Consider the following 23,738-nt stretch of genomic DNA (forward strand, 5'->3'; position numbering starts at 1 on the left):
AAATTTTGTCTCAATATGTCTAAGGACAAATACATGAAAAGATTGCAAGCTTCTCAGATATTACTGCAGTGGGAGACATACAACTACCTAGGATAGATAGAAGATATGGAATTTTGTCCTCAAGCAATGGTTACTTTCGTAGAGGTTTGTTTTTTTGTTTGTTTGGGGTTTTTTTTAGCTCTGAGCCATAGCAAATGATCTGCATCAAAGGTGCCATGTTTTCCAGGTTAAAGTTCAGAGGAGACAGTTTGCAGTTCTCCAGTTCAGTGACTTTTGAATAATAGAATGTGACTCCATGTCTGTAGATCATGCCTTGAAAACTGAAAATGGTAACACAGTAGTTGAGTCCCCAATACTGAAAGAAAGAAGCACAGCATAATTACCTAGGAGAAGATTCTTACATATTTGCACAAACTGATTTTCAGTGTATTCCATATCAGTGTGAATGGGGCACTCTGTGGATTAAGGTGCTACTCAACGTGAGTAAGGGAGCAGAATATGACCCATGCTAAATTACAGGTATTGTGATAGAAACTGTCTCTTTATCTGTATATGTACAGTGCCCTAATACTGATGGGTGCATTTGGGTGTTAACATATTTTAATTGTTCAATAATCATCAAGATCATAAGTATGCCAGTGTTAGCACACTTTGCGTTTCATCCCTTTGACCTTTTCAAAAAATGTTTTTGAAAATAAAAATCCACCAGTGGTTATTTTTAAACACACACACACACACACACACACACACACACCCCTCAAACAACAAAAAAAGATCCCATTTGAGACATGATTCTAATCACCTTTTCTACAGTCTAATTTAACATTTTTCTTGCCCATTGTAAATCAAAATGTGAAAAAAGGAACCTGCTTTATTTTAACTCTGATTTTTCCTCAGGCACCTCTGACAAAAATGCCATGTTGGACAGTGTCCTCTCTCATCAGATGAAAGGGAGATGGCTTTCTATGTTTCAACTTGTAATAAAATAATTCTAAGTCTATTGCAATGTCAGCTATTCTTACTGCAACTGTATTGTGAGAAAGATGGTTTCTGCTGAATGCAGCTTTGTTTTTGGGAGCTCTAATTTTAGATACTCTTAGGGAGTGTCTACACTGCAATTAAACACTCGTGGGTGCCTGTGCCACCTGACTTGGGCTCCAGGGGCTTGGGCTCTGGGGCTGTTTAATAGCAGTGTAGACTTCCATACTTGGACTGGAGCCCAAGCTCTAGGACCCTGTGAGATAGAAGGCTATGTTGGGGTATGTTGACTCACTGAGAATTGTTTGCTTACACTACTTTTACAGTCTTTTATTGACAGTAAAATATAGCACTGCAGCTCCAGTTTTTGCTAATATGTTTTTAAAATAAAAATAGTATTGAATTTGAAATAATTAAGTAAACAGAACAAGGAAACATAGCTTATATATACAAGATTTGCTATGTGTTCCCAGATGACTCAGTCAAAAGTGAGTGGTAAATTGTGTTGAGTGATAACATGGAACATACTAGCTGATGTTACACACTGCAAATGATTTTGTAGATAACTAATCATTGTATGCTTAATAAGATTAGCATTCCACAAATTGCATATGAATGTCTCTATGATCTTCTATATGTTTATGGCATAATATGGAAAATGTTACGCTGCCTGAAGTGCAATTGCACAATCAATTATTAAATAGCAATAATACTATACTATGAACATTAAATGGGCATACTTATATTTTCCATTTATAAATATTTTATAAAAAGTTAATACATGATAAATAGATGTTTTAATAAATAGTAAATCAATTGTTACAGATTGCTATATGGTCTAACAGGCCAAAAAGTTGTTTACAATGTGGCTTATAACCATCTATACACATAACACCTTCTACTGATGGTTATAAGCACATATAGATGGTTATAAACACGTTACTCATGTTTGCAACATGTTTAAATCCTCTACAAATAATGTATTAGCCCATTACAAACTATTTATAAATGGAATATTAATATTAAGTGTGACCCATTAAATAATACTAATACTTACTTGTAAATATTTACTAATATTTCCATGAAAGAATTACAAAATGCTTTAGGTCCTGATTCAGCAAGGTACTTAAGCATGTGCCTAACTTTAAGTGCAAGAATACTCCCATTGATTTTGATATAAATGTTATTAAAATATCACAGTTAATAAGGAATTTCTTCAAAGGTGCAGATTATAGGACAGTAGTTAATTAATGGCATGACAGTATAAAACATTATCCCATTTTTAAAATGCAGTATTGTTTCTAAGACAGTCCCAGTATGTCCCACTATTAAAAGAAACAGATGCGATGGAAGGAGAAGTTAGACAGACTGACACATTTCTGACCCTTTTTCATGTTTTTCTTGAAATGAAGTTGTAATTATTATGCATGTTGCAGATTATGCTGAGGAGCTGATAGAAGAGGTTGTCAAATTATACAGCACACAATCACTCAATGACACAATGGAACAAATAGTGGAGTATGCACTTCCAAATCTGTCCACACATCACATAAGCTCCGAAACAAAATGAGTGTTTTGGAAAACCATATGTCACACTTAGGGAAATTAGATGTGCATATGTTGTGGACAGCAAATCACACATAAGAATTAGGATGTTTAACTGTCTGTGAGTCAAGCAACTGGTCCGGATAAATTATTCTGTACTACAAAGCAAGTATATTGAAAAGAGAAAATAACAGGTATATACACTCCTAACTACTTCCAAGGGTATGTTGAATTGAATTGAAAATGCTTCAATTTATACTGTTGGCCGATGGAAAAAAGAAAGTTGTCCAATGTGGATGTCATATAATTAAATCTCAAACAGATATCTTAACTTCATATTAATTATACTTGCCATAAAATCAAAAACAAAAATGTAACAGCATTTTTATTTCAGAAGAGTCATGTCATATTATGAATATAAAAAAACAAGGCAAATATTACAAAACACTTCAACACTACACTACTGCAATTTTTTTAGAGATATGCTCTAGTTCTAAAGTAATCATTCTGGGGACGTTCTATGGTCTGTTTTAGACAGGAAGTCAGATATGTGGTCCCTTCTGGCCTTTGAATCTATGTATTTATGAATGCACTGGATAAGTAGCTGCAGTTTAACTCTCCCTGGAAATTTAAGATGGTGCAGGTATGGCAGCCCACTTTTTCAGGTCTGCCTTTTGGTGGCAGCATATGTTACCCTGACTCTGTGATCTACCCTAGTCTCCTATTGGCTTTTGAGTTGAAGCTAAGGTGTCAATTACATCCCTCCATAATGACCCCTTTCCTTTAGTGTACTCATTCCTCCACCCCCACAGCATCCACAAGGTCTGAGATAGCCAGACTTGGTCAATCTTCTGGGCATGCTGCAGAGTCCATCTGTTTGTACAAGCATTGGGGGAAGGCTGAGGAAGTGTTTGGGTGGGATTCCTGAAGGTGGGACTGTTAAAATGTATGGGTAACATGACCGGTGATGGAATTATATATGGTAGAGAGAGAGAAGCACCACTTCAGTTTTTAACTTCTATGTGTTTGTGGTTTTACATGTATGTCAAGGATACCCAGCACTTTGGATGGGCACCCTTTGGCATGGAGTTCCTTTTAGACTGAAATATAAATCAGACAATCAATTGATAAACAAACAAAACCCCCACAACTGTTTAATTCAATTGGGATTCATTCATGTAAATGTCTAATCCTTTTTCTACATCTTACTAAGCTCTTACTGTAAGTGTAGTTCAAATCATCCATTCCAAATTGCATTATCTCACATTGGCCAAACTTGATTCATCAGCCACAACTGTCCACCATTTACTTAGCTTAGTTAAATCACTTTGAAGCTCTTCACAGTCTTCTAAATAATTTAGTGACATCTTTAATTTTTTCACCCCACTTTTCACCATTTTTTTTAGATCTTTGATAATATCTATTAAACAACACCAGTCTTAATTCAGAGCTTTAAGGCACTTCACTGACCAGTTTGTTTTCTGTCTCCTATCCAGTTTTGTATCAACGAGGGTACATTAACTCACATTTTTTGGCTACTTGTTTTCTTTAAAGTCCTCTTCTTAAGGACTTTGTCAAAGGCTTTTTGTTGACTTGCTCAAAAAATGCTGTTGAAGCTATGCTGGTTTGTCCCAGTCATATCATGTTCATCTAGATAAGTATAATTGTATATTTAGTCATTGTTTCAATCAGTTTATTAAAAGTGAGGCTCGCTGGTCTGAAATTCCAAGGATTATTCCTAGTACGTTTCTTAGAGATAAGTATAACCTTTACTACCTTCTAGTCCTTCAGGATGGTAACTGATTTTAATAGTTGCATGTTTTCATTATCAGCCACTTCATTCTAAAGTTCTTTCATGATCTTAAATGTACACCAACTGATCCTGATATTGTTGTTCTTTAACTTAGCACTCTGTCCTATCTCTATTTTTGACTCCTCAATCTTGCATATTTATTGCTCAAAAAGAGCAACTCCAGGGTAGATATCTTCCAAATATCATCTGTGTTGAAGACTAACATAAAGAAATAATATGTCTTCTCTGCATTCATAGAATCATAGAATCATAGAATATCAGGGTTGGAAGGGACCTCAGGAGGTCATCTAGTCCAACCCCCTGCTAAAAGCAGGACCAGTTCCCAACTAAATCATCCCAGCCAGGGCTTTGTCAAGACTCCACCACCTCCCTAGGTAATGCATTCCAGTGCTTCAACACCCTCCTAGTGAAATAGTGTTTCCTAATATCCAACCTAGACCTCCCCCACTGCAACTTGAGACCATTGCTCATTGTTCTGTCATCTGCCACCACTGAGAACAGCCGAGCTCCATCCTCTTTGGAACACCCCTTCAGGTAGTTGAAGGCTGCTATCAAATCCCCCCTCATTCTTCTCTTCTGGAGACTAAACAATCCCAGTTCCCTCAGCCTCTCCTCATAAGTCATGTGCTCCAGACCCCTAATCATTTTTGTTGCCCTCCGCTGGACTCTTTCCAATTTTTCCACATCCTTCTTGTAGTGTGGGGCCCAAAACTGGACACAATACTCCAGATGAGGCCTCACCAATGTCGAATAAAGGGGAACGATCACGTTCCTCAATCTACTGGCAATGCCCCTAATTATATAGCCCAAAATGCCGTTAGCCTTCTTGGCAACAAGAGCACACTGTTGACTCATATCCAGCTTCTCGTCCACTGTGACCCCTAGGTCCTTTTCTGCAGAACTGCTACCTAGCCATTCGGTCCCTAGTCTGTAGCAGTGCATGGGATTCTTCCGTCCTAAGTGCAGGACTCTGCACTTGTCCTTGTTGAACCTCATCAGGGTTTTTTTTGGCCCAATCCTCTAATTTGTTTAGGTCCCTCTGTATCCGATCCCTACCCTCTAGTTTATCTACCACGCCTCCTAGTTTAGCGTCATCTGCAAACTTGCTGAGAGTGCAGTCCACACCATCTTCCAGATCATTAATAAAGATATTAAATAAAACCGGCCCCAAGACCGACCCTTGGGGCACTCCGCTTGAAACCGGCTGCCAACTAGACATGGAGCCATTGATCACTACCCGTTGAGCCCGACGATCTAGCCAGCTTTCTATCCACCTTACAGTCCATTCATCCAGCCCATACTTCTTTAACTTGGCGGCAAGAATACAGTGGGAGACCGTATCAAAAGCTTTGCTAAAGTCAAGGAATAACACATCCACTGCTTTTCCCTCATCCACAGAGCCAGTTATCTCATCATAGAAGGCAATTAGGTTAGTCAGGCACGACTTCCCCTTGGTGAATCCATGCTGACTGTTCCTGATCACTTTCCTCTCCTCTAAGTGTTTCAAAATTGATTCCTTGAGGACCTGCTCCATGATTTTTCCAGGGACTGAGGTGAGGTTGACTGGCCTGTAGTTCCCCGGATCCTCCTTCTTCCATTTTTTAAATATGGGCTCTACATTAGCTTTTTTCCAGTCATTCAGGACCTCCCCCGACTGCCATGAGTTTTCAAAAATAATGGCCAATGGCTCTGCAATCTCATCCGCCAACTCCTTTAACACCCTCGGATGCAGCGCATCTGGCCCCATGGACTTGTGCACGTCCAGTTTTTCTAAATAGTCCCGAACCACTTCTTTCTCCACAGAGGGCTGGTCACCTTCTCCCCATACTGTGCTGCCCAGTGCAGCAGTCTGGGAGCTGACCTTGTTCGTGAAGACAGAGGCAAAAAAATCATTGAGTACATTAGCTTTTTCCACATCCTCGGTCACTAGGTTGCCTCCCTCATTCAGTAAGGGGCCCACACTTTCCTTGACTTTCTTCTTGTTGCTAACATATCTGAAGAAACCCTTCTAGTTACTCTTAACATCTCTTGCTAGCTGCAACTCCAAGTGTAATTTGGCCTTCCTGATTTCACTCCTGCATGCCTGAGCAATATTTTTATACTCCTTCCTGGTCATTTGTCCAATCTTCCACTTCTTGTAAGCTTCTTTTTTGCGTTTAAGATCAGCAAGGATTTCACTGTTTAGCCAAGCTGGTTGCCTGCCATATTTACTATTCTTTCTACACATCGGGATGGTTTGCTCCTGCAACCGCAATAAGGATTCTTGAAAATACAGCCAGCTCTCCTGGACCCCTTTGCCCTTCATGTTATTCTCCCAGGGGATCCTGCCCATCTGTTCCCTGAGGGAGTCAAAGTCTGCTTTTCTGAAGTCCAGGGTCCATATTCTGCTGCTCTCCTTTCTTCCTTGTGTCAGGATCCTGAACTCGACCATCTCATGGTCACTGCCTCCCAGGTTCTCGTCCACTTTTGCTTCCCCTACTAATTCTTCCCTGTTTGTGAGAAGCAGGTCAAGAAAAGCTCTGCCTTAGTTGGTTCCTCCAGCACCTGCACCAGGAAATTGTCCCCTACACTTTCCAAGAACTTCCTGGATTGTCTGTGCACTGCTGTATTGCTCTCCCAGCAGATATCAGGGTGATTAATGTCTCCCATGAAAACCAGGGCCTGCGATCTAGCAACTTCTGCTAGTTGCCATTGTCCCTATCCTTCCTAATTGCTACCTTTATCAAGTAGTAGTTCAACAGATCCACCAGTTCTCTTGTACGTCTTGCCTCTGATATATATTTAAATAATTTCTTGTTATTTATTTTTAGATCTTTGGTTGTTTGCTATTCAAATTCCACTGTGAAACGCCTAATTTCCAGCTTACATTTTCTTGCGAGAGATTGTACATTCTTTTCTATTGACTTTGTCGGGACTGTATATCCGTTTAGAAGGATACTTGTTTGGCTCAATAGATGAGAGGAGAATTTGTCCCACTGTCCCATTAATTGATAATGAATGGAGAATTTAAGTAAAGAGGATGTAATTACCTAATTTGGAATTTGGCCAGGACATCAGGGCTAATTGTGTGCTCTAATGTGCTGAATAATCAGAATCTTGGTTTTAAGTTGCCTTCAAATGGCAGTTCTTCTGATAGTGAAGCTCTTCATAGGTCCACAATGGGTGACTGATTCAGAATGGACGCAGAGATGAAAGTGCTACTTAAGCACCAACACCTCCTGCAGCACCTGTACTGTCTTTGGAGGTGTCTCATATCCATCTACTGATCAGATACAAACCTGCTTAGCTTAGTAGAGCCTGTTGCATACCTCAGGTGCCATGAATGCAGGTTGTAAATTACATTGTTAAGTCTCTATCTTAAATTGTATACATCCACTAAAAGAACTATTTTAAAAATATGAAACCCTAGAGACATATAGTAATAATCAATTCCTGAAGATGAAGTTTAAATGACTCACTCCAGCAAATGTCAGATACAAAATGCAGTCTGTGTCAAAGTGAAACTGAAAAGCTGTAGCATTGTCATCGACAATAGAGTATCGCTGCTTATATCCTATTATAAAAATGTTGGCCTTCTCTACTCTGAAGATTAAAAATTTTCAGCAGTAATCCAGGTCTTGTCTGACATGACATTTTGGAAGCAAAAGCTCAGAAACTTTTGTACTTAGCGGTAATAGGATAACATGCTACAGTAGTTACAGTAATTGCCCAACTCTCCTATTGCTTAGCTTCAATATTTTTCCCCTTTCTTCCTAAAGGAAAATGTTTGCAAAAGTCCTGTCCATTTCAGAAAATCTTACTTGATGCAATGGGTAGAAATCAGAAATGATCTATACATTTGACAGTACAAACCCACTGAACATATCAAAAACATTTTTCATTGCTGCACTTAGGATGTAGTGAGGGCATTTCATCTTGTCTGCCTTTTTATGAATCTGTAAAGAGCTTACCACAACTGTTCATCTCTGCAGTATGAGCCATTGAGAACACCTCTCTTCTGGGACTATGTTCTTGGAGAATTTTTTGGCCTCTTAGTCAAATGGACAGGTTTTTTTAAACCTTCCATTACATTTACATATTTTGGTTTTAGTGGGCCAAATCCTGCAGTCCATAATGACTATACACTATAGATTCCAAAGGGAATACTCATGCACTGATATCAAAGTCAACTTTTTATATTGTCAATGGATGCCCAGATTCTAGGATATAATGATGATGTCTTTATAATATCTATTGTTTAATGGTGACCATTGACAATGGTCTATGAAGAGTCACTTCATTTGATATTATGCCAGTATTATATTATACACTCCACCCTATTGCCTGTATATTTACATTATTGCACATGAACACATACCGTTTAGAGAAATACATCTTAAAAACCTTTGATCTCACTTGTGCTCTACAGTCACAGTCCAGAGGTATAAAAGGCTTAAGATCTATTCACCTGAGAGACCATCTATCTCTCCATCGCACACCACCACAGCTGATATCAGCCAAGACACTTAAACCTCAAGCTATGTTGGTACCTGTTAGTAACTATTAACCCTTTTAGTCCTTTTCTTTTTGTATGTTTGACTCATTTATATATTTATTATTCCTTAGAATCTTTATGATATTAAGAAAGAGTATGTTGAATTCTAGGGCCCAGAATATTGGTCATTATCCTAAAGTAGCCCTATTCAGGAATTTTATGCATTTATCTAATAATCCCTGGCTATAAAACTCCACATAAACTTGGAAACCATTCCCTATCTATCTATCTATCTATCTATCTATCATGAGCATACATGGGCCTGGGAGATTGGTGAGGGATGATTGTTACAACAGAGGTTTCCTATTGGGGAATCAATTGGGAAGAATGATAATGGGAGAGTGTAACAGGGCTCAGTCACTACTCTGGTGCCACCTCATGGCCAATACAGGAATTAGCTCTGTTAGCCAGTGCACCCTGTTCTGGTGGTGCTCCGCCTGTCACCTCTTCTGCTCCAGAACCCATGTCCCTCCAAGGACCGTGGTGTCCTCTTCAGTGACACAGCCCTCCGGCCATGCCACACTCTGTGACGCCTGCTTCTGGGGGACATCTCTGCAATCCCTGTCCAGCTACTTCTCTCAGTCTACTGTCTAGCCATTTCTCCAGTGGCAAGTGGGCGGGGGGGACAACATGTAGAAGGTTGCTGCTTGCTACGCTCCCTCCAACTCCTCCATAGATTTCCCTGGTACACTACCTCACATCCCCAGCACCCTCTTTGCCCTTGCCTCAGGGTCTCAGCCTGCAGATCCCTGAAGCCTGCCAGGAGCTGCCTTTACCTCCCCGGGTCTCTGTCTGCAGTACTGCACTGTCCAGGGTGCTAGCTGCCTTCGGCCTGCAAAGCAGCCAGTCCTCCTCCCTCCTCGAGCTCCAGGGAGTTACTGAAGCTGCTCTGCCCTGCAGTTCTTCTTATAGGTGCCTGCTGGGCCCTGATTGGCTGCTCCCTCAGCCCTTCTCTGATTGGCTGCCTCCTGTGCAGCCTCCCTAGGGCTCTATTGACCCCTTAGAGCACACTGTGAGGTAAGCACCCCATCACAGAGAAGCCGGACCAACTGAGAGATATTATCTTGAAGAACATTGTTCCTCTCAGCTGTAAACAAGTATGCCTTCACACATTAATCAGGTAAACTGAGAACATATCTATATTAAAAGAAACGACATCAGAACATATGTTTCTGAGAGTATGCTTGGCAAACAGGAGTCTCTTTGTCTAAAAATCCTATGTAATGACAGAATTTTTGAAACTTAGTTGGGAAATGAAACAGCATTCCACCAGTTACATTGAAGAAGAAACACAGAGCCAGCTCTTTATCTTACATCAAGGGTGGTAATATATCTATTCTTTCTGTATTCTGTATAATGCTGTGCTAGTCTCTGATTGATAATCTTTGATTAAATAATTCTAACTGAGCCTGTTATTTGACAGTCTTGAATTGTTATTCACTGCAGACACGCAAAAGCTATTTAACTGAGAAGGGGCTGCTGGCATAACATTCTCTGTTGGAACTTTCTGGCTTCAGAATTTGCTTCCCACATTGATTCGAAGTAGCCCAAATATGCTTACCTTCAGGGTATGCTGAAAAGTTCACCCTTTCCCCCAGAATTCTGAAAATTAGAGAAATTGTAGGCATGAGGAAACATTAGAGAGGAAGGGGATTTAAACTTTTAAGTTGTGACCAGATAGAGTACGGCAACTCAGTTAGAAGAGCTAAGAAATATCCAAAAGAGGGTTAGCACCTTTCTTGAAGTGTTATGGAAAGCCACCATTATGGGCAGGCAGGTCTTACATAAGCTCAGCCTGGGAGATGAGTCTATCAAAGCTTGGGGGCAAGGGTGGAATGCTATAAATATAGGACGTTTGAGAGCCCTTGGGGAAGGCTTGGCTGAAGAAGATGACACAAGGCCAGGAGGTTTTGTTGGCTGTCAGGGCTGGGTCATCAAGCACTGAAACATAGTGGCTACAGGGGAGACCTTTTCTGACACAGACGCTGTGGAGAGCCAGTTATATATTAATCACAAATTGAGAGCTGCAGACCAAATTTCTATTCTACTGACAAGTCAGAAGTATTTCTTTCTGAACTGAGATACTCTGAAGTTTCATGCCAGTTTCAAAGAATCCAGGTAATACAAGCACCATTGCAGGTCACACTGAGAACAGAATGATCAGGGGAAAAAAGACAGCATGCTTCTAGGTGTGTGCTAAAGTAGAGTGGAGATATTATGCTAAAATCCCACAATTTTAATAGCAGCAGAATTTGTGAAAGTTTATATCCTAAATACATACTGATAGGTAATCAGTCTAATAGCTTTTATTTAAAAGTTATTTCATAGTATTTTAAATAATCTTTAAATAATATTGTTTGTATTAATCATACATTTTACTTACTAATCAAATCGTGTTGGTTTCTTTCTCTCCTTCTCTCTCACTCTGTTTCAAACGTCTATGTTTGGGGGTTGAAAAACAATAGCACTGGAGTTTTATCCTGTAATATTTCCTGGAAGTCCTACAAAAGATGGAACTCAGCCTGTGCTTTAACAGTTGGTCAAACTGGGGTAGGGGGAGTAGTTGTAAAGAATTTGCTCCGGTCCCATGTTACATCTGGATAGGTGCCCTGTTTTAGAATTTGTCTAGAGACAAATAAATAAACGAATACAAAGTAAAGAGCAACACTGTTCCAAAAGGGAGCACTGGGCCATTCTGCCTGCTGGAACCTGCTCCCAAGTTCTCTGAGGCTGTGCACCTATTGTTTTCTTCCATTATAGGATGCAGCATACTACTCCCTACCTGGCTTTCCAACTCCACAGGGTGAAGCATAGCAGGGAAGGCTTCACCTGTCCCCTTTGGGGCATCATGCACCCCCATGGGAGTAGGTTGGGAACTGTCCTATTTTCCCCGGAGTACAATTCTGGCTGACAGTTAGATGAGCTTCAGAAGGATAGGGAAGGTTCTTTGTGCCCTTCTCCCTCTACACACTGTGCACACACAGAAAGCCGAGGAGGAATCTGACCCATATAAATAAATTTATAAATACTGGACTGATGTCCTCTAAGTGGCTCTTTTACACAGAAAATATATGTATGCATATATTTGGGGTACTTGTTATTTACCAATCCTCAAAATATGGACACTTTTCTAAGAAATCCAAGGAATTCTAAGGAATTAAACAGTTTTCCAGTGGCTTTAGGTACATTCTGGTCCATGAAAACTGCCAACTTCGTATTTCCCTAATCATACCTCCCAGCAAGCTTAACTGTGCCTTTGTACTAGCAGCCCCAATCTTACTGGAATTTGACATTCTTAAAATCAAAACCCTGCCTATCCATACATTTCCTCCATACCTTTGCAAGTGGAATATTTTCAGACAGATCCCCTGGCAGCAGACACATACATTGTTGTCCAATTACAGTTGCACAAAACATATCTGGAGAAACTCAACTGTCTTTTTATTAAAATCAGACAAAGGGGTTTATTTTTCTCCATGCTTGCCATAGATTCTACCAGGTGCCAAAGAGAAAATCCATGCATTGACATAGGTGCTAGCCTTTCACATCCTCAATGACCACCCTAGACCCTAGAACTTAAAGCAACATCTGTATTTCAAATGTGTAACACAGGCATGCAAGTGATAAAAATGTGATTTTGCAGGGTGTGGTAAATTTTCTTTCTAAGAGCCAGTTAACACTGATATCAGCACTGTGAAACAGCTTTAAACACAGTTAAATGAAGTAGTTGCTAGCAGGTTCCTAGCACAGTTTTCTTAACATTTTAGGCGCGGATGCTTTGAGATGTATGGATTTTTTTCTGTAAACAACCTAATGGTTAGTATACTGCATAGTTTGGCTAGCACAGATTGAAGAGAAAAAGCCCAGGTCAGAGAAACTATGCCAGAATCTTGCAAACAGCAGGATGACTAGCACAGTCCTGACCCGGAATAAAAAGGGCTCTGTAGTGTTCTAGCAGTGGGGTTCCTCTCTGTCTGGGTCCATGGGAGGCCACACCACCTCACTACACACCTGTGCGTTGCCCACCGTGGGGAATCAGCAAGGTGACAAGAGTCTGTAGGTGAGGCCTGTTTTTTTCAGGGGCTAGCCATAAACACAGTTAAATAGCCCCAGACCTCAGTCAGGGCAGGGCAATAAGAGTCTAGGGCTTGGGCCTGTGGTCAGGGCTGAGCAGGAAACACAATTAGATGGCCGAGGCCCTGAGTCAGGGCAGGGCAATAGGAGTCTAGGGCTCGGGCCTATGGTCAAGGCCGAGCAGCAAACACAATCAGGGAGCCCTTAGTCAGGGCTCAATATCTGTCTCAATATCAAGTGTCAATATCACGTGTCAATATCTCTGGCCTGTAGACAGGGCTGAGCAGTGGACACAGTTAGATAGCCCAGGCCCTCAGTCAGGGCGTGGCAACAAGAGTCCATATCTCGAGCCTGTATTCAGGGCTGAGCAGCAAGGGGTCTATCTCCTGCGGCTCCATGGCCTAGAGAGGGGGAGACTGCCACCCCCAGGGCTGGAGCGGCAGGGGGGACGCAGGCCCACCTGCTCCATTGCATCCCAGCCCAGGGCCCTACCAGTGGCAGAGCAATCTGCCACTAGGTCAGCAGGGATCCTAACCAGAACACACTGACCTAATCTTGGTCAGCGCTGCAGCCAGACTAGGGTCAGCTGCCCGTGGGCCAATTTCTAACTCCCCCAAGTGTTGTATCTGGATTGGTAGGGGGTCCTCCAGATTGTCCAGGTAGAAGGCCTGCGGTAATCCTGGCCACTTCTCCACAGTTGGGTCAGTAGGCGGCTCTGGCCAGTCCTCGGTTCCACAGAGGCCTGCGGCAGTTTCCCAGCTCGGGAGCAAGCAGGAGGCATCTGGCTCCTCCAGTGGCTGCAGCCCAAATGAGCTACCAGACCCGCCTTTTGTACTTCCTGTCCTGCCCACTGAATTCCGGTGGGAGGGGTGAGCATGGCCTGGCTCCACCCACCAGGGTTCAGTGTGGGTTTTCTCTCCCTCTGCGTCCGTGGGAGGCCACACCACTTCACTACATGCTCAAATGCAGTAAGCCCAAAATGTAGGAGATAGATACAGAGATGTTTCCTTAATGGGATTTTTAAAAATCCACACATAAAATCAGAAATGGAAAACTTTTCAGCAACGTAGGGAGGAACATAAAGGACCTTTAATTTAGTGATTTAGCAGACAAAACCATAACAAGATCCAATGGCTGGAAATTGAAGTTAGAGAAATTCAAACTGGAAAAAAGAATCAAATTCTTAACAGTAGAGTTATAAAAGATTGAAAACACATCCCAATGAAGATAGTAAATTCTTCATCACTTGGAGTCCTAAAAAAAAAAGAGATTTGGGGCTAGATTCCCAGCAGGATTTGGACACCTAATTGCTATTTTAGGTGACTAAATCTCAGAATCAGGCCCCACTGAGATTCACAAACCCCCATTCAGCTGCCCCTGAACACTGTGGGCATCTAAATTCACTAGTAAAAGTTCCTTAGACACCTACGTTTCTGCCTCCAAGCATGCACACTGCAGCATCCCTCTAGGCATCTGGATTCCTAAGCTCCAGAGCGATATGCAAACCAGGGGAAAATAGGTGTTTTTCCGCCGAGCTCACTTGTGGGGCCTGAACAGGTAGGCATGCTCAAATCTCACCTATCAGATTGGACCCCTATAGGTGAGTTGACACCAAACAGCAGCAGGAGGACTATCACCTTCCTCATAACTTTTAGTCCAGTGGTTGTGGTTGTTGTGTGTCTGAATTTAATAACGATTCGAGATTGTCAAATAATGCAAGACTCAAATGCAATTATTTAATCAAAAATTATTAATCAGATATTAGTACAACACCATACAGAATACAGAAAGAATAGATACATAACCACCCTTGGTGTAAGGTGAAGATCTCCCATCTATGTCTCCCTCCTCTGTATCTGGTAAGATGCCTGCGATTTTGCATTTTACAACCTAATTCCCAATAGCCCTGTCTTTTTATTGGGTACAAGGGTACATTGGGTACAAAGAACCCCCCCCCCCTTCTTTTTAATGGAAAAATACTTTCCTATGATTGATTTTGTCATATGTTATGTTTTAACTTTTTCATTTACCTCATTAATTATGGAATTTTCTTTATGGTATCTTTAAACAAATAAACAAAAAGGGAATTCTAATCCAGTCACTATTTCTAACAGCAGAACGGCTCTGTGACGGGTTAGATCACAGAAACCCTCTTCGAAGCTGCCACCCGATGTGCCAAGACTACTTCTACCCCTGCCTTCCCTGCCAGTTTGGGGCCCCAGCACCCTGTCTTGCTGAGCCAGACACTCCAGTCTGCTCCTTCAAAGACCCAGGGTCTGAATTACTTGCCCCAAAGCTGCAGGCTTCACTGAAAACAGCTCACAGAAGTGTTCCTGTCTTTAACACTCAGATGCCCAACTCCCAATGGGGTCTAAACCCAAATAAATCCGTTTTACCCTGTATAAAGCTTACACAGGGTAAACTCATAAATTGTTCACCCTCTAAAACACTGATAGAGAGATATGCACAGCTGTTTGCTCCCCCAGGTATTAATACATACTCTGAGTTAACTAATAAGTAAAAAGTGATTGTATTAAATATAGGAAGTAGGATTTAAGTGGTTCCAAGTAGTAACAGACAGAACAAAGTAAGTCACCAAGTAAAATAAAATAAAACGCACAAATCTATGTCTAATCAAACTGAATACAGATAATCTCACCCTCAGAGATGCTTCAGTAAGTTTTTTCCTCAGACTGGATACCTTCCAGGCCTGGGCACAGTTCTTTCCCCGGTACAGCTCTTGTTCCAGCTCACGTGGTAGCTAGGGGATTCTTCATGATGGCTCCTCTCCTCTTTGTTCTGTTCCACCCATTTATATATCTTGCATAAGGCGGAAATCCTTTGTCCCTCTCTGGGTTCCCACCCCATCCTTCTCAATGGAAAGACACCAGGTTAAAGATGGATTCCAGTTCAGGTGACATGATCACATGTCACTGCAAAACTTCATTGCGCACTTACCAGCACACATGTATACAGGAAGACTTACAGCCATCTGCAGTCAATTGTCCTGGTTAATGGGAGTCATCAAGATTCCAAACCACCATTAATGGCCCACACTTTGCATAATTACAATAGGCCCTCAGAGTTATATTTCATATTTCTAGTTTCAGATACCAGAGTGGTATTTTTATACAAATAGGATGATCACACTCAGTAGATTATAAGCTTTGTAATGATACCTTACAAGAGACCTTTTGCATGAAGCATATTCCAGTTACATTATATCCACTCATTAGCATATTTTTATAAAACCATATAGACTGAAATGTCACAGGCTCCTCATTTCATCATTGGAGAAAGCATTTGCAATAACTATCAATCAAGCAGTTCCACTAATATCTCTGTAGACAATTTTGCTAATTTGAGGGAGTATCTTTCCTGTTTTCCCACAGACTCGAAAGCTCATGTTATGATGGATTAGGGTCAAACACTCAATCATATGAAATTCCTGAATATATGTCAGTCACAGGGTATAGATCAACACTGTGGCCTTACTATCTAAACACACTTTTTGCTAATACCATAAAGATTTTGGGAGAAGAGTTACTATGTATATTAAATTAATATTCAAAGAAGAGGACTAAATTTACTAACAAGTGCCAAAATGGTACTCACCTGGGATGTGGGAGACCCCCCACTTCAACTCCCCCATTTGTCTGATACTTCTCAGCTGATTACTCTACCCACTAAGCATGAGGTATTCTGATGTGGGGAATCCCTCACTATCTTCTGTTGAAGTTGGTCCACTGTGAATAAATAATGAACGAAGCAATGGGCCTGAGAGAAAGAGAAAGTCAGCCCGAGAATGTCTCTAGCCTGGTGGCTAGAACACTCAGCTGGGAGATGGGAAACCCAGAATCCCGTCCCCTGCTCTAATGACTTTTCCCCTTAGTTATTCACAGTGAAACAATGTCAACAGGAGAAACTGAGGGGCTCCCATACCAGAATATCCTGTATCTCAGGGGGTAGAGCATTAACCTGAGATGTGACAAATCCCGAGTTCAAAATACTGTTTCCCTTCAGATGCAGTGGGTACTTGAAGCAGGAGTCTCAGGAGCCAAGCACACACCCCTCTTGGCATCTTCACTTGGCTCGTTTAGGTGAGAAGCTGCCTAGTGTTCTTGGCTTCTATTAATCTCATTCTAAGGCACCTATCTTTTCTCAGGCATTGTATAGAGAACCAAGGCACCAAACTCAGGCTTCGTGAATATCAGTTATTTTCTAGGCACCTAAACATTAGGTCTGGCAATGCTCAGCATCATTACATTTAAATTCCTTTGTGAATTTAATCCATGGTGTCTTTCTAAAGAAATGTGTTAGTTAAACTCACAATTTTTTTTTCCTGATCACATTCAACTATGTAATTGGAAATAATAATTCGTTCAATTGCAGAAATTACGAGTTTAAATTCTATGGTGTCTGTTATGCAGGAACTCAAACTGGATAATCTTGGAAGATTTTTATGGCCTTAAACTCTGTGAATTTATCATGGCTATCTTGCATACATATGGAAAGTATTATTAGTCTATCCTATATTTACAAATCATTAGCTTTGATTGTTTAATAAAAAGTGTGACTCAGATCACACTGCTTCCTCCAGTTATAGAACCAAAAATGTTTTTCTTTCCTTGTTTGACAGTACAGTAAAGGATGCTGGAAGTCAAGCCATTGAAACAGAGTGTCTGTGCTGGTACTGTTCCAATCCATAGTTACCCACAGAGCATGCAGGTGCAGACTTGAGACCTGGTCCCAGTTACAGATTGTGAAATTTGTCTTCCAAATCCCTGCCCACATCACCTGCATAAAACGATACTCTGATTATATGTGGCTGAAGAGAATTTCACCAGCTATGATTAAATGAGCTGGGTATCATAAAAGACAAAATAAATAAAATGTTCTTTAACCCACCATAAACACCTCCCTCCCTCTAATTTAAATCAAACAGGCCTAACTACCCAGATGTGTTAGCTCTGAACAAAACACATATTCACTATCTGCTCTACTGCACTGGCTGTACTGGTTTCCATACCACCCTCACAGACAGTACCTGTGTCCTCTATAGAGGCTCTTGCAGTACTAAGTAATTAAATGTTACTTTTGTCTCATTGCTACTTTTGAAACCATAATACCCATCTACCATCCAAAGTTTTTGAAGCTTATCCCATAGAAAAATTAAACAAAATCCTCAGTTTGTTCCATTTTACTTGCAACTATTTTGGTGTATGTTTTTTAAAGTTATTCTTAGGCCCATATGCTTTTTTGATAGCTAATATTACTCAGAAATAGTTGGCTGTCTCTAACACCATCGAAAAGCTCTTTACGCATTTCAGTGTTTGCCAACCCCACAACAGGAAAACATTTAAATAGTGAAGTAAACTATTGATTTTAAACCTGTTTTCCTCATCACTAACCACTCCAAGAAAAGTACTAAATTACTTGGTAATTGAACAAGAAAATGAGCAGTCCATTGATGTACACTTATCTACATACATTTGCCTCTTCATATTTAAAACCAAGTCAGTGTAACTATCCAGATCCATTAGTTTTAAAAACAACACATATTCAATATGGGACTTTGTCATTAGCAGACATTACACACAATGCAATGTGATCATAAAAAAGGAAAGGAAGAAGTCCTTGAATTATATAAAAATGAACAACAACAATATTTGTTTCTTCAATGGATATAACTCACCTCACCAGGCATTACTATAGCTATTTATTTACTTATTTATTTATGTGCAGTATATTCACAATTATCAAAATAGCATGGGGGACATGGATTTTATTTGGATAATCAGGAGTCTGGATAATCAAGAGGGCAGGAACCATTCAGCAGTGTTCCTTCTTCTCCTCACAGTACTTAGTGGGGATCTCTGCTCTACCCTGCCAGGCCCACAACCTGCCCTCCACATCTTGCACCTGCAGGGATGGGTATCACCAGCACTGTCGCAGCACTGGAAGCCTTCTGCAGCTCTACTACCATGGCCCTGATCACTCAATCCTATGACAGTGAGGATGCAGAGGGCTCCCTGCACTGCTGCAGGAGCAATTCAGCAGCAGGGTGGTGTTCCCTGTGGCAGGGGGCTTGTCCTCCTTCTCCTCACAGTCATGATTGGGGGTCTCAGCTCTATTATCTGCACCTCTGCATTATCTCAATTCCTTCCTTGTCCCCCACTATGAGTGACATAAGGGATAATGCAGAGGTTTGGGTAATAGAGTTTTGGATAAATAGGAATATACTGCATTAGGAGCTTCCTCTCCTCCTCCTCAGGAATTACCATTGTTTATATATATAGAATCATAGAAATGAAGGTCTGGAAAGGACCTTGAGAAGTCATCAAGTCCAGCCCCCTGAGCTGAGGCAGGACCAAATAAACCTAAATCATTTCTGACAGGTGTTTGTCCAACCTGTTCTTGAAAATCTCAAATGATGGGGATTCCACACCTCCCTTGAAAGTCTATTCCTGAACTTAACTTCCCATATAGTTAGAAAGTTTTTCCTAATATCTAACCTAAATCTCCATTGCTGCAGATTAAGCACATTATTTGTTGTTCTACCTTCAGTGGACATGGAGAACAATTGATCACCATCTTATTTATAACAGCACTTAACATGTGTGAAACCTGGTATCAAGACCCCCCTCAGTCTTCTTTTCTTAAGAGTAAACTTGACCACTATTTTCACCCTTTCCTCATAGGTCAGGTTTTCAAAAAAATTTACCATTTTTGCTGCTCTCCACTGGATTCTCTCCAAAATGTCCACATCATTTCCTAAAATGTGGTGCCCAGAATTGGACACAGTACTCCAGTTGAGGCCTCACCAGTGCAAAGTAGCGCAGGAAAATTACCTCCTGCATCTTACATACTACCTTTAATAGACCCCAGAACGATATTAGCCTTTTTTCAACTGCATCACTTTGTTGACTCGTTTACAATTTGTCATCCACTATATTACCCCTAGATCCTTTTCAGTTGTACTGCCACCTAGCCAGTTATTCCCCATTCTGCGTGTGATATGCCTTGGTCCTGATTTTTTTTTTAATGCTTTACTCTAGCCTCCTGTTTTGGAAGTGCAATTTTGCACTTACAAATAATTGTGCCAACAATTAATTATGGATATAAATCATATTAAGTAATTCAAAGTCTGTGGGTGGGATTTTCAAAGAAAATTTAATTTAATTTAATTTCTTCCCCAATTGAATTGAAATTCAATGGGATTTAGGTGCCTAACTCCTTTCAACACATTTGAAAATCTCAGCCAGTAATTAAACTGCAGGCACAATTATCAGCAGGTGCAAAATTGTACCTATAAAATCATTTGTCAAAATCAGGACAAAAATCTTTGTATTCCTCATAATGCCAGTGATACCTCCCACGAGTTTCTTACAGCTACATATAATATCCCAGGTAATATCATTCCGGTATCACCTATTTTTGTAGAACCATGGTGGAGCAGGTGACAACCATGCTAACATGTTAGTCAGTCTATTTCAGTATACTTGTTATGAGCCTATAAAAGGAATCCATGAAACTAAATAATGCACAGGAATTTTCAGAGTAAATCTCTTCTCCGCCATACCGTGCAAAATATCCTTAAACGCCAATATCCAGCTAGATACAGATTAGACATATCAGGTATTTGTTCCTGTCTGTGATTGAGAATACTATGGATTCATATAGTGAATTCCTCTCTTATTATCTATCCCTTTCCTAATGGTTCCTAGTGATTTTAATTGCTGCTGCATAGTTTATTCCTACCCTTTGTTTTCTATCTTGTAACAAATTACTGATCCATGAGAAGACCTTCCCTCTTATCCCATGATTGCTTATTTTGCTTAAGAACCTTTGATGAGGGATCTTGTCAAAGGCTTTCTGAAAGTCCAAGTACACTATATCCACTGGATCCGCCTTGTCCACGTGTTTGTTGACTCCCTCAAAGAATTCTAGTAGATTGGTGAGACATGATTTCCCTTTACAAAAGACATTTTGAGTCTTCCTCAGCATGTCGTATTCATATGTATGTCTGATAGTTCTGTTTTTACTATATTTTCAACCAATTTGCCTGGTACTGAAGCTGTAATTGCCAGGATTACCTCTGGAACCTTTTTTAAAATTGTGATCACATTACCACCAATGATCTGGTACAGATAGGTTACATATCTCAGTTAGCAGTTCTGCAATTTCATATTTGAGTTTCTTCAGAACTCTTGGGGGACTACCATCTGGTCCTGGTAATTTATAACAGTTTAATTTATCAGTTTGTTCGAAACCCACCTCTACTGACACCTCAATCTGGGACAGTTCTCAGGTTTGACACCTAAAAAGAAAGGCTGAGGTGTGGGAATCTCCCTCACACCCTCTGAAGTAAAGACCAATGTAAATAATTCAGTTTGCTTCTCTGAAATGTCTTCAGCACTTCAGTCATTCATTGGTCCTACTGATTGTTTGGCAGGCTTCCTGCTTCTGATGTACTTAAAAAAATTGCTGTTAGTTATTGTGTCTTTTGATAGTTGCTCTTCAAAGATTTTCTTGGCCTGCCTAATTATAGTTTTACACTTGTCTTTTCTGAGTTTTCTATTCTCTATTTTCCTCAGTAGGATTTGACTTGCAATTTTTAAAGGATGTCTTTTTGTCTCTAACCTCTTCTTTTACTCTGTTGTTTACCTATGGTAGCATTTTTGGTCCTCTTAGTGTTTTATTTTAGGAGGGGGGTATTTATTTGGGGGTATACATATAGTTTGAGCTTCTATTATGAGGTTTTTTTAAGTTTCCATGCAGCTTGCAGGCATTTCACTCTTGTGACTGTTCCTTGTATTTCCACTTAACTCGCCTCCTCATTTTTGCGTAATTTCCCATTTTGAAGAAATGCTACTGTGGTGGGTTTCTTTTTATATCCCCCACGCACCCACCCCTCCAACAATGACATTAAATTTAGTTACATTATGGTTGCTGATACCAAGCAGTTCAGCTATATTCTCCCCTGTGTGCCACTTAGGAGTAAATCAAGAAATGCTGCTCCCCTTGTGGGTTTCAGGACTAGTTGCTCCAAAAAGCAGTCATTAATGGTGTCTAGAATTTTATCTCTGCATCCCATCCTGAGGTGACGTGTCCCCGGTCAATATGGGGATTGTTGAAATCTCCCATTATTGTTGGGTTTTCTCTTTTTGTACCCTCTCTAATCTCCCTGACCATTTCACAATCACCATCACTACACTGATCAGGGAGTCAGTAGTATATTCCTACTGCTGTATTATCGTTCAAGAATGGAATTTCTAACCATAGAGTTTCCATGGGTCATTTTGATTCATTTAAGATTTTTACTATATTTGACTCTATGCTTTCTTTTTACATATAGTGCCACTCTCTCACCATTGCGACCTACTCAATCATTCCTATATATTTTGTACCATTGTATTACCATGTCCAATGAATTAACATCATTCCACCAAGTTTCTGTGATGTCTATTATATCAGTAGCCTTATTTAATGCTAGGCACTCAAGTTCACCCATCTTAGTATTTAGACTTATTGAATTTGTATATAAGTACTTATAAAATGATATTCTTATCAAACTGAGAACCTGTCAAAAAGGTGCCATTTTATGCTTTTCTGCCTGTGCTAATCCAGTTTCGTGAAGAAGGAAGAGAGTTCTTCTAGATTACGTTATATGCTGTTTGCTAAGTGGAGTAATTGGTCCATTTCAGGGAGGCCCAAGTTCATATACAGTATGCCTACACTGCAATTAGAGACCCACAGCAGGCCCGTTCCAGCTGACTCAGACTCACAAAGCTCAGGCTGTGGGGCTGTTTAATTGCAGTGTAGCCCGGTTTCACACCGAAGCCCAAGCTCTGGAACCCTCCCACCTTGCAGGGTCCTAGACTCTTGGCTCCAGCCCCAGCCTGAACATCTACACAGCAATTAAACAGCCCCTTAGCCTGAGCCCCATGAGACTGACTCAGTTGGAAGGACCAGCCATGGGTTTTTATTTGCAGTGTCGACATACTCATAGTTGCACTGACAGCACATTAAAATCAATCACTATAGGCATGGGAAGACAAATGTTTTCATAACACATACATGCCTGCACAATGCAAACATTAGATTTATTCTGCAAATTAGTTATAATAATATGTTAGAAAATATGGGCTAGTGGCTTGGACTACCTGCTCTATACAAGGAAATAAGAATCCATCCCTCCCACAACTGCACAGGCTACCCAGATTTGGGGTCTGGGCACACACAAGTAAGTACTGAGGAGCTATTAATCCCACCCCTAGAGTGAAGTAGATGGTACCTTGGCTCTGCCACTACAAAGCATCAGGCAGTATGTCACTGTTGTATGTTGCTAGTCTGGACCAATTGCAGATTACCACTCTACCCAAGAGACCGGGGGAAGCAGGAAGGGAATTACACCTCAGAGGAGTGAGACACCATGCGTCGCAGAGTTATTTCTGTGGTGGTGCTCTGGCTTACACATGCCCACCCTTGCTCAGGGTTATGCCTAAACACACAATTTAACCTTATCAATTTAATATATACAACGGATATAGTGCTGAATTTCTAGGAGAGGGATTTGGCACTTAATCACAACAGATAAGCGAATCAGAATTCTTTAGATTTCCCAATTCTCTGTGGAAACCTATTCAGCTGTCCCTTTGGACGATACAAGACAGAAGAAAAGGTGGTAGATAATGTTAGCCTGTATATTGTAGTTTTATCCTACTTAACAGCAAATTAAAGTAACTTATTTAGGGCTTTATTTGCCTATTACAGTGCTCAGTAATACCCTCA

Source organism: Chrysemys picta, chromosome 1 (genome assembly GCF_011386835.1).
Source record: "Chrysemys picta bellii isolate R12L10 chromosome 1, ASM1138683v2, whole genome shotgun sequence".
In the NCBI taxonomy this organism is placed as follows: Eukaryota; Metazoa; Chordata; order Testudines; family Emydidae; genus Chrysemys; species Chrysemys picta.